The following is an 11,256-nucleotide window of genomic DNA, read 5'->3' as shown; positions in this document are numbered from 1 at the left end:
TGGATTGTCTGGTCCAGACTCGATTATTTACAGACCGCCGTCATATAGCTGGAATATTGCTGAGTGCGGCGTTAAACAAGACAAAAATGTCTGTTGGTGTATATGCTGGAGTGTATTTTTGCTTTTTTGCTTGAGATGATTATTTTGAACACAGACATGTTGTTGTTGCTGTTGTTGTTGTTGTTGTACATGTTGTTGATTGGTAAACTAGAGAGTTATAGATTGGAGTGTAACGATTCACAGACAGCATCGCGATACTCTGTATCATGACAAGAATATCGTATCATGAAGTCTTGTATCAGTACAAAATGATACACGTATAAAAAGGCTGTAAAGATATGCAATAATCATGGTGATGCCGACCAACAATTGAAGCAATTAGAACTATCTGAGATAACTGGGGTCTCAAATTAATATGTTTTAAAAATAAAATAATATTTTTTTGCATTACCAAACTCTTCAACACCTAAAAATCTTCAAGTAAAAACAATTTACTTGATTATTAATTGATTACATATGTGACAATTGTTGCAAGGATTTAGAAATGGCAATGTTTTATTTTTTTGTTATATATGTCACTTAATCATATTACTATACGACGTATTAAGCGCCCAGGGCGCTCTCAAAATTAGAAATAGGGGGCTCTTATTAGAATTTTAAAAAATTGGGATTATTTCGTAAATTTCGTTGTTATGCTGACAGCCTGAAATCATACAAAAGAAAAGCTTGTGTGTATTATACACGACAGATATATTTTTTCCAGAATTTAATTATCCATAATTAAAGGTGCATATAACACACGAGTGTGTATCATACACGGATAAATAAGTCGTGTGTACACTGATCAATCGGAAGGGTATTAATTAGGATTGTTCACTAGCCAATATATCACCAAATATCGCTGTGGGCGCTTATTAGAGCGGGGTGCTTATTACGTCAAATACGGTAATCTGGTTCAAAATGTATGATCTGCTCAAATTGTAAGGGCTGGCTTCTATGAGATATGTATTGTATTTCAACAAAGTGTATCATTACAGACCGAGTTATAGGTTTGATTGGAAATTATCCACTGCCAGTGTGTGAAATAGTCTCCAATATTGCTGGCCAGGTGGCCTAGCTAGCCTTAAGGATACTAGCCAGTATCAAATTTCACTCGCGTAACTATGCGACAGTTTATTTTTCATTCTGCGAAAGTATCATTAAAGTAAACCCAACTTGCAAATCATGAGTCAAGTATTATGAAAGGGGGGTAACTCTGAGCTGTAACCTCAATTCGTTTTGGATATTGATTTGATTTTTTATTGTCAAATAGATCTGTAGAAATGGGGGAACTCATTATTTTTGGATTAACGAAGGTGTGCATTTCAAAATCACCGTTAAAATTTCAGTTGCCATTTATTTTGGGACAATTCAGAATCTTTAGCCAGATGGAAATTTGGCTAGCCACGGGCAGGTGGCTTTTTGGCACACTGCTCTGGAAAGTGTTACAGGATAAAGTAACAAAGGATATTTGGTGAAACTGGAAAGAAATATCAGTGTTGAACATTATCACCGATTTGTATAGTTCGATTATATTGTTCATTAGTTATAAGAATCATTACAGATCTTAGAAATGTTATGTTAATAAACTGGAATAACATAAGTTAAGCATGTACTGTAAATCTGGAAATTAAGTCTCCAACTTAATACAACTGCTGATCCTTGGCCCAAAATGAATATCATTGTGACTTAATGTGAAGTTAATTAATGCGAGCAAAGACCACTCGCATTTTTCGCATTTAATTCACGCTAATGTTGATTTCAAGATTTACAGTACATGTATATGCTTATAGACAAAGTTATCAATATATAAATGTTAAAATTTGTTTGAAACCTTTGTCACCATAATTATTTTACAAATTCATTGATGTTACTATTTTAGTGTTGATACAGTTCTTTCAATATAATCATTTCCACTTTTCATGTTTGAGAACAGTTGGCTGCATATTTAGTTCCCAAAAGCTTTTGGGGCAGTTAAGCTGCTATATTGTCAAGATTTTCGTAATTTGTATGTATTAATGAACCCATCACACATTGAGTAATTATTCCCTACAATAGGTCAGAGGTGATATTTATTTTCTTATATTTTCATATCACGTTCAGTTTTTCGTGTTAGAAAGATGTGGGAGTCACTGCTATAGTCTTCATTTGTGTTTGATGGTAGATCATTGTCTCAGAATGAGGTGGCTAAAATTTAAATGAAGGGCCGACAAAGTATTCGTTTCACCGTAACCGTCAATGTAAACCAAGCTGAGAAATCGCAGCTGAGTACTGCTCTGCTTTTACTACCCATCATGCTCTGCTGGCTAATACGATTCCCGCTGTCTAATGCTGATTTTGGGTTTTACCAGCTCCGTCAGACTGCAGATTAGATAGTGTCATGAAAATGTTCCTACCCCTTTTATTCCCAACTATTTAAGTCCCCTTTACACAGGGCTGCGACCTTTGTGCCACCTTTGAACGATCAAAAACTGGCCAGGACACTCAATTGTTGCCTAAACCCAGAAAATCATGTTTGTATGTAACTGCTCGAGCAGTTGTTCAGCAGTAACTGCTCGAGCACAGCGGTCGCCACAGTCATCGTTCACTGCATGCTGTTGGCCGCCCAAAGGAGGCACAAGGGAGGCAGAAGCATCGCCCAGATTGACGGGAAAATATTTCAACTCTGCCTTCATTCTGCAACAACGGCAATGCTTGTGCCTCCTTTAAGCCACCTTTGAGCAACCAACCTCCTCGGCGACCTTTGTGCGACCATGGCGTCCATTGCGATGTCTGAACCTCCTGGAACGACCTAGGCAACCACTCGGGCTCCTTTGAGCCTCCAACGACGACCAGGCAAATTTTGGACGCAAATATGAGGCACAAAGGTCGCCATCCTGTGTAAAGGCCTTTGAACAGCCTTAGAAATTCATCTTTTTTAAGACTGGTGATGGAACTAGTGAAATTTCACTAGTCCTCAGAGTCCTGCTTGAACAAGATAAACATGATTACTATTAAGTTTTAATTTTGGACCATTATTGAAGCATTGAGAGTTATGAGGTTCAGAGTTATGGCCCACAAATGCTTCTAGTCAGCGAGGACTGCCATCATTGGATTGATACACTAGTCAGTTAGTAGCGGACTAGTGTGAATGTCAAAGCCCGAATCCTGCCAAACCTTTCATGACAAGTAGAATAGTAAAGGATTTCTGTATTCGTTAGCCACTTTACATCAAGCTACCATGGTTACCGATTGGGTTACTGGTCACGTCACATCAAGTTACCATGGTTACTGAAACAAATTTTTACCTGTCAATTTGAATAAGATTATAATACATTTCAATCTATTTGAAAAATAGGAAATCTATGTTTTATCATGAACAGGAATGGCCAAATATTTGTCAGGTTGACGTTAAACTCCATGAATCACTCAAAACAGTTAGTATTCTGTTTTCAGAATCAGGTCGTCTGGGTGTAACTTCATCCCAAGATCTTAGTCAATCTGTATCGGTGCTAAGTGTAACAACCAAAGCGTGTTCAACCTCGATGTCTCTGTCCTAGACGATATGGAAAGTTAACCCTCATTAATCCAGACAAGTCGTGTGTCATCACCATCGTTTCCATAGAAACCAAACATGAAGGCTCATGTCTTTCAAATAGGAGTTATGTTTCAACAAAAGGTGCTAACCAGTTCCTAAAATATCTTGAAAATATCAAATAACAAATTACCATATTCGATGCAATAAGCGCTCAGAGCACTCTCAAAATTAGAAATAGGGGGCTCTTATTAGAATATTATTTTGGTGAAAAATAATATTTGGTTGAAAGATAAATTTCGTGGTTTTACAGCCTGAAGTGTTTATGTACGACAGATATAATTTTCCAGAATTTATTAGCCCATAACTAAGGGTGCATATAACACACGAGTGCGTATTATACACGAATGAATAAGTCTTGTGTACATTGATCAATCGGAAGGGAGGCTAATTGGGATTGTTCACCAGCCAATATGTTAGCAAATGTCGCCATGGGCGCTTATTAGAGTGGGGCGCTTATTACGTCGAATACGGTATTACAAAACAGTGGGGTAGGGGAAAATAAGAAATCCACCCCTTTTGTAACAGTTTAAAGGTGGCAGCTGTGATTGGCCATAAAGGAAGATTATTTTGAGACTTGAAATAGATCAACACTCTCTTTTTACAGCTGATTAGGAATTCCGAGAATATCAATAGTGATGTTTAATGATGTACTGCAAAAGGTAAGAAACATGATTAAGACTAATTATTTGTTCAGGGTTACGGTATGTCAAACTGTTGTATGTATTGGAATGCAGGTTTGATGGACTTAAAGGCTTAAAGCTAAATCACACAGGGTTTGATTTTCTTTTTCACTAACCATATGCCATGTTTCTTCTATTAGAGGGGCGCTCGGGTAGCCTGGTGGTTAAAGGGTTCGCTCATCACACTGAAGACCCTGGTTCAATTCCCAACATGGGTACATTGTGTGAAGCCCATTTATGGTGTCCCCTAGGGCTGGGACGGGTAATGCGGGTACTCGGGTCAGGTGGGTACTGAGTAGGACCCGGGTACCCACAGGACTACCCGGACCCGTGGTTAGTCACGTGATATGTTGTTTAATGACCAAAATTATCTAGAACTCTATGGTTACACTACAAGTCACTAATGTTCGCATTTCTTTCTGACTATGCACCCTGATTTTTCGTATGGTTGAATAAAGATATAACTTAATTCAACTTTAGTGTATGAATGACCAGATTGTTTAATACATGTATCTAAATACGTTTTGCCAGGGCTATGCTTAAAATGTTCCCATTCTGACATTTTGACACATCTCCTGAGACCTACACTGGGTACCGGGTAGGGTCGGGTAATAGGGGGGTGGGTACCCGGGTAGTAAATTTGGACTTATCCCAGCCCTAGTGTCACCATACTCCTCTATTAGACAACAGTGGGTTCAAATCCCGGTTCGCCCCAATTATGTTTCTAGGTTTGTCAGCACCATACCCGTGCTCGTGGGTTTCACCGAAGTGGTAAACGTCTGAGACCTGCATCACTTCGGGCTTTCCTCCATTAAGCTGACACGCCGCGATATAACTGGAATACTGTTAAAAGCGGCGTTAAACCACACTCACTCACTCACTATTAGACAACAGGCCACCAGTACATGCCAGCCTCCAACTGACGCCGGGACGTTTGCTCTGTCAAAAAAAGAGAACCTGGGTCTCTGAATTTTTGTATACTTTGTGTATGGGCCTGAGGCCTCAAGTACAAATAAAAGATTGATTGATTAAGAATGTTTAGCAACCATCATTTAATGATGTTAATTTGAAATGCTGAAAATGAATGCCTAAGATAACAGTTTCCTATTTTACATTGAGATGTGTTGGTGATTAATCATGTGTTTCCTGCAAATGTACCCTTTGTATCAAGTCTTTGAAAGGCATTAAGAAGTGATGCACATAAGGAAGAGGATTTATTGAGGTCAACTTCTTTATTATGAGGAACACAACATTTCGGAGTATATACTTACTCCTTCATCATTCACCTGATGAAGGATTAAGTAGATACTCCGAAACGTTGTGTTCCTCATAATAAAGAAGTTGACCTCAATAAATCCCCTTCCTTACCCTTTGTATGTCTGTAGAATTAGGATTCAGTTAAGTGAGTTGCCTCTAAGCCAGCGTTGAACAGAATCGACGCCAATTCAAAACTAATAGACGCCAAGTCTATCATGGAGGAAATACGTAACTTGACACAAGGTACAAGTGTTAAGTTGACTTTAGTACATTGTTGTTACCATGGTTACTGATGAGCAGAATGATGAACATAAACATGAACAAATATTCTATTTCCACAATTAAAACTTGTGCATAGTTGCATCTTTTGCTTTCTTTTTTGTTTGTTTGTTGTTTAACGCCGCACTCAGCAATATTCCAGCTATATGATGGCAGTCTATAAATAATCGAGTCTGGACCAGACAATCCAGTGATTAATATCATGAACATCGAACCGCGCAGTTGGGATCGATGACATGTATCAACCAAGTCAGCGAGCCTGACCACCCGATCCCGTTAGTTGCCTTTTACGACAAGCATAGTCGCCTTTTACGACAAGTATGGGTTGCTGAAGACCTATTCTACCCCGGATCTTCACGGGTCACATATTTTGGATGTGCCAGAGGCTTGTCAGGCATCTAGGTTTATCAACACATAAGTGTGCTTGGTTTCACTGCAGTAGTCTAAGACCTGCATCACTTTGGGTATTCCTCCCACGTCAAGCAGACATGTTGTGATATACCGTATTTGACGTAATAAGTGCCCAGGGCGCTCTCAAAATTAGAAATAGGGGGCTCTTATTAGAATGTTATCTTGGTGGGGAAAAAAACAGTTGAAAATTAAATTTTGTGGTGTATGCTGACAGCCTGAAATATTTACATACGAGAGATACATTTTTCCAGAATTTAATTACTCATAATCAAGGGTGCATATAACACACGAGTGCGTATTATACGCGAATGAATAAGTGTTGTGTACATTGATCAATCGGAAGGGGTGCTAATTGGTATTGTTCACTAGCCAATATATTAGCAAATATTGCTGTTGGCGCTTATTAGAGCAGGGCGCTTATTACGTCGAATACGGTAACTCAAATACTGTTCATATCAATGTTAATCCACACTCATGCTCGTGATGTCAGTCACAGGATTGTCTGGTGCAGACTTGATTATTTACAGACCGCCATGGTATAAGCTGGAATATTGCTGAGTGCAGCATTCAACAACAAACAAACAGCAAACAAACAAACATTATTAAGAGCCCCTCTTTATTTTGACAGAGTCTTGGGGTAAGAAATAACATAATGCCTTAATGTCACTTTCTGTCACAAAATCTGTCAGTATTAAACTCTTAGGTTTGTCAGCTCTATATACCATCAGAGGGCTATCTGGTTCCTCCAATACATATTTAAACAAACATGTAGGAATCCTATTCATTTGAGTTTTTCCTCAGCAGATAGATCTATTATTTGCACAATGTGTTAAAAGTAATTCTGATGTTCAGTTTATTAGTTTGTTTGTTTGTTGTTTAACGCAGCACTCAGCAATATTCAAGCTATATGATGGAGGTCTGTAAAATAATCGAGTCTGGACCAGACAATCCAGTGATTGACATCATGAGCATCGATCCACGCAATTGGGATTGATGACATGTATCAACCAAGTCACGAGCCTGACCACCCGATCCCGTTAGTCGCCTTTTATGACAAGCATAGTCGCCTTTTACGGCAAGTATGGGTTGCTGAAGACCTATTCTATCCCGGAATCTTCACGGGTCTGATGTTCAGTTTAAAACTGTTAGTGACGACCGGGACTGGTTCATTGTCAGTCTTTCTTACTTATTATTGGAAATTTAACATGCCCTTTCTGACATTGTGTATTTCGCACACAGGCCGCCAGGCCATTTAGTGAGATTGCTAAAGAGGGTGTGTCCAAAAGGCGAGGCAACCTGGGGGGCGTTAGGGTTGCTTATTTTCAATTTTGAGAAGTTTGTCAGTCAGTCAGCGGTGACCGGTCATTTATTATAGGGGGAGTGGGGAGGTCAGAAGGTATCAGTGGAGGGTCACTGAAAAATATGTCAGTTTTTGGGGGAAGGGTCATAAAAAGATAAACCAACATGTATTTAGGGAGGGTCATGAACAAATGGATATTTCATAATAACATTTTACATGCTTTTGCATTTTGTCTTTTCTGGGAAGGTCATGAAAAAATGTACAAGGTCAAGGGGAGGGTCATCAAAAGCTATGACATTAGGGGAGAGTCATCCAAAACTATGACATTAGGGGAGGGTCATCCAAAACTATGACATTAGGGGAGGGTCATCCAAAACTATGACATTAGGGGAGGGTCATCCTAAACTTTGACATTAGCAGAGGGTCATCCAAAACTATGACATTAGGGGAGGGTCATCCAAAACTATGACATTAGGGGAGGGTCATCCAAAACTATGACATTAGCAGAGGGTCATCCAAAACTATGACATTAGGGGAGGGTCATCCAAAACTATGACATTAGGGGAGGGTCATCCAAAACTATGACATAGGGGAGGGTCATCCTAAACTTTGACATTAGGGGAGGGTCATCCAAAACTATGACATTAGGGGAGGGTCATCCAAAACTATGACATTAGGGGAGGGTCATCCAAAACTATGACATTAGGGGAGGGTCATCCAAAACTATGACATAGGGGAGGGTCATCCTAAACTTTGACATTAGCAGAGGGTCATCCAAAACTATGACATTAGGGGAGGGTCATCCAAATCTATGACATTAGGGGAGGGTCATTACTTGTGTACAACAGTGCATTAAAAAAACTGACTGATCAACCATAAACTGGTTCTCCTTTGAAACTATATTTTATCTGCAGCATCTGATTTAAGCAGAACTTGACTTAGAATCTTTATTTGCCATGGTATAAATGGCATAGTGTTAGTGCAGTCTGTATGTAACAGAAGTATGTTATATATAAAGATATCAAAACCCAATCAGGAGGTAATATTTCAGGTTTGACACCGTGACATTTTTTTGGATGGAAGAGTTTCCTGAGTACTAAACATTGCTAAAAGGTGTTGTCAAATAATTCAAAGTCCACTTCAGTGTTTTGCACCAGGATATTGAATATCATGACAATCATCTATCTTTTCCTCATGTAATTAAGGAAGGGAATTATCAATATTTACAAATAGGTACGTGTATCTAAATCCTTTAGATTTTTGTGACACATCCAAACAGTTTTTATGCAGTGAAGCCTTTATGTGAGCTGGTCGTTATCACCATGGAAACGTGGTACAGGTGATAGCATTATCTTTCCTCCATGTCAGAATGATGAGATCTGATTGGTTCACGTCATCCTGATAAATACCATGTATCCCGCCTGGGAGGAAAATAAATTGCTTGGCGGGAGAATATAAATCCTTTTTACCCCGCCATGAAGAAACAGGCTGCATGTGGATTTTCGAGTTTGAGAATACATCACTTATACCCTGCTAGGAAGCAAAATGCTGCAGGTTGAAAGTCACGTGACAAAGCACAAGTTCAACTCAATCAAACAGCTGTTTTCTATCAATTTGTTTTTATTCTTTCACAATGGCAGATTAAATCATGTCTGGAAGATAAATTCATTGTAGCAGTATCACAAGGGGTGTGTATGGTTTTAGGTGTCCCGTGTTAGGTAATATGCCATGAGACGGAGCTATTTAAAGAAAATAAAGATAATTAAGTTGTCATATCATGAAACTGCATAACAGATAACGCTAATAAGGAATGTGATAGAAGAATGTAACTTATGACATATAGCGTACGTTGTAGGGCGAATTGCTATACATCGCTTTCAAGCAACTGGCTTTTTGCAACACACGCCAGTTTTCCTGTGTGGGAAAGACCATGTATCACTAGCTTTATACCATAAAGGGTCCGTGAGGTAGCTGAGTGGTTAAAGCGCTTACTCGTCACACCGAAGGTCCAAGTTTGATTCCCCACATGGGTGCATTGTGTGTAGCCTATTCCTGCTGTCTCTTGCCATGATATTTGCTGGAATATTGCTAAAATATTATTAAGAGGGAGATGGATGATGATTTTGACGGGTTCAGTTGTGCATATTGTCACTGTCTTTCGTAATACCCTGTGTAAATCTTTTCGAGGTTGCATGATTAGAAAACACATACCGACCGTCACTTTCCTGATCTGGTAAGCGACACTCTGATGGGTGGATAAAAGGTTGTTCTGACATGACCTGTAATGGGATGTGCTCAGATCTTTATTAGCTCCAGCGAGATCTAAGATTTGATTTTATTGAGATTACAGTGAATCCTGCATTTGTAAGCTGGAGAAGGACTCGGGGGGGGGGGAAAAGCTTCAACTGGATTTTTGACGATCATTGATGAAATCAGTTTAATGGAAGAACACTACAGGTAGTGTCACAATAGGTCAAGATTGATGGACGAATAATATATCATGTCTTTGACTTCTAATTAATGATCCCAGGTAACTTACAGCTTCATCCAAGAGTAGGTGTGAAGTGAGCAGAATCTAGGCCCAGAGATTTTAGAGATGACAAGGAGGCACAGTGACTTAGTAGTCTAAAGTGACACAATTTGCAGTGCAGATTTGCCTCCCTTTGGCATGCCAGGAACCTGTGATCTAAGGTTCGAAGCCAAGATTCGCCCTGATTGTGTTTCTAAGTTTGTCAGCACCAAGCTGTGCTCGTGGGTTCCACCAAAGTGGTAAACGTCTAAGACCTGCATCACTTCAGGCTTTCCTCCCACATCAAGCTCTCACACTGTTAGGGGCACGGGTGGCCCAGTCGTCTAAGGCACTGCGATTCGCTGTGCAGAGTTGCGTCCCTTGGGCACGCCAGAAACCTATGATTGTGGGTTCGAATCCCGGTTCGCCCCGATTATGTTTCTAGGTTTGTCAGCACCATACCCGTGCTCGTGGGTTTCACCGAAGTGGTAAACGTCTGAGACCTGCATCACTTCGGGCTTTTTCTCCCCACATTAAGCTGACACGCCGCGATATAACTGGAATAATGTTAAAAGCGGCGTTAAACCCAACTCACTCACTCACTCACTCACTCACTCACTCACACTGTGATATATTAGCAATACTGTTCAACGTGGCAGTAAAGGATACTTACTCACAGATAACTGTTTCAATATGGTTTGTGATGGTGCTATATATACATGGTAGATAATGTTGTTTATTATGTTGTGTCTAATACAATTATGCCATCAAAATATGCTTCATTTTTAACCACAATACATATATTATTTCATGAGACATTTTATGACTTTTTATTGTAATTAAAGATCTGTGAGACTAATCTTGCAGCCTGCTGAACGGTCGTTATGATTTAAGTTGTGTGAATATGATGAAAGGTTGAAATGTATATTGAAATGCGAGTATATCGCTTATTTCCTTCAATTTTGTATAACCTCTGATATTTCCATGACGATTGCATGATAATTAAAACAGATAAGTTATCACATTAATACTTTCCAAAAGTTGTTAGCTTTTTCAGTGATGTGGCTGTCAAATGTCCCTTTTAATCAGAGGTTGTTATTGTGATTTGAAACCTCATATTTCCCAATCAGAATGATGTCTTTCCTATGTGATAGTAAAATAATCATTGAATTAGAATGGTTGCCAAGTGATTGCTTCATTGCCA

The sequence above is a fragment of the Haliotis rufescens genome, unplaced genomic scaffold, assembly GCF_023055435.1.
Source record: "Haliotis rufescens isolate VD_foot unplaced genomic scaffold, xgHalRufe1.0.p SCAF_17, whole genome shotgun sequence".
Classification (NCBI taxonomy): domain Eukaryota; kingdom Metazoa; phylum Mollusca; class Gastropoda; order Lepetellida; family Haliotidae; genus Haliotis; species Haliotis rufescens.
The sequence above is the reverse complement of the archived record's forward strand: the minus strand, read 5'-3'. Positions refer to the sequence as shown.